Source organism: Beta vulgaris, chromosome 9, assembly GCF_026745355.1.
Source record: "Beta vulgaris subsp. vulgaris cultivar EL10 chromosome 9, EL10.2, whole genome shotgun sequence".
Taxonomy (NCBI): domain Eukaryota; kingdom Viridiplantae; phylum Streptophyta; class Magnoliopsida; order Caryophyllales; family Amaranthaceae; genus Beta; species Beta vulgaris.
The window spans coordinates 29,009,733-29,011,837 of record NC_079210.1 but is presented as its reverse complement, the minus strand read 5'-3'; positions in this window follow the sequence as shown (position 1 = coordinate 29,011,837).

Sequence of the window (2,105 nt, the reverse complement as noted above, 5' to 3'; positions counted from 1 at the left end):
TTTAAGGTAACTAAAAATGTTTCATCAAACAAAGCCGTCGTTTGCTTTTTCTAGCTAGTTTTGGTAACATATCCCGCCTATTTTCTCCTCTTCTTCAACCCATATGGTCAACTATTTTATATAATAAACCACCATATAATTTCTCATATCTTCACTTTTTAGTTTCTCTCTCACACTTTTTACTTTTTCTCTCTTACTTTTTGACTTATTTCTTATTTATCCCCAAAGTAAAGTGAGTAAATTAAAAAAATTAAAGGGAGTATAAAATATGGTCTTAATCACATACTTTAATATTAAATAAAGTTAGATCTATATCATTAAGAGTGCAATAGTGTCCAAAAATTAAGTATTGTGCCATTTTCATTTTGCGAAATTATAGCAAGTATTTAAAAAGGAAAGAAGTAAGTTTGACTGCTAGGCAAGGCTAATTATGTCCACTTTCAAACAAAAAAGTCGAACCAAAACTGATTAACTAACAAATAATATTTATATATACATAAAAAATAATAAATCACTAATTCTCAAGTAATTAAAATTTTCATTTATCAAAATTTTACTTTAAAAGGATAACACTAAATAGTAAATTGGTTTAACGGTAATGTTGAAGTCATGGGATCAAATCTTATATAATGTAGTACTCTCTAATTTCAATTCGTGTCACCATTCCTAGTTTAGTTAGAAACACCTTTTAATATTGGTAAAATTGGCCTCAACACCCTGAACTATAACATCATTACACCAAACAACCCCAGCTACGACTTATAGCCAGATTACCCCAAAGTATGGACCCAGGTGCAGTCTGTACCATAAATGAGGTCGGTGACCGTAATTCTCATCAGCTGTAAGTCGAGTGCTAGGTATTGGAAAATCATCTGAGCATTTTTCTTGATTGTGGTTGAACTTTCAAGTAGTTTTGACTACTGCGGGAAATCAATGTCAACTGTAACCCTACCATTACCTAAACTAGTATTTGAATTTTTCTTGAAACTTGAAGATGAAGCTGAATTCATTGTTGTTATGCGGATTTCACTTTTTCAGAATTTAGGGTTCATTTGGGAAGAAGAGCGAAATTGTGAAACTAAGAGAGAATTTGGGAAAGAAAGTTGTTGTGTTCAATTGAGGAAGGAGAATATGAAGGGACACACTTTTTTTGGTTCAAGTAAAAAACTTACGGTTTATAAAAGAAAATAAGAAATGGGAGAGAATCCGCTGAGCTGGCACCGACCTCATTTATGATATGGATTGCACCCACATTTGTACCTTAGTGTTTTATGGCGATAAGCCGTAGTAGGGCTGTTTGTTGCACCTGCGCTATAATTGAGGGTGTTGAGGGCAATTTCTCCTTTAGTATATTAGTATAGATTTTAAATTTAATCAAGTCCACAGAAATGTAATAATTAAACAAATTTATTTAGATACAGAAAAGGTGCCAAAAACTTTCTAATTACCCGAAGATATGTACGTATAGGGGTGTCTATAGTTTGGGCTGGTGCGGTTGGGGAGGTAACGCAACTTAAACCGCAAATATACAATTTGACATTTTCCTAACCCAAACTGCACCACACTTTCGCCCAAACCAATCCAAACTGAACCACGCAAAATGATTTGGTGCGGTTTAACCATTTTTTCCTTCGCGGCATTAATTTTCTATTCTAAGAGTAAAAAAAAATTTGTTAATAAATATAAAGAGTTCAAATAACTATGAAGTTGAATTCATAAATAAAGATAAATAATAAATTATCAAAAGTGTCCAAGTTATTTACCTCAAACTTCGTTTTTCAGTTGTATACATGTATGACACCCTGTCAAGTGTATTTTATATAAAATTAAATAGATACAAAAAATTCAAAAGAAAAGCATACAAAATTGGGGTTTACGGTGAGATTTCAGTTTACAAAAATTAAAACCCAAACCAATCTGCAAACCGCGATTTATTTGAAATCATAACCCAAAATGCAATTTTGAAACCGTGAATTAATCCAAACCGCGAAAAAACAATTTTGGTTTGTGGTTTGGTGCGGTCCAGACCGCACTCTCAAAAGCCTTATGTAGGTAGGGGCGGCTGTAATTAGTGACCATAACTTATTCAACCAAAATTTACTTTA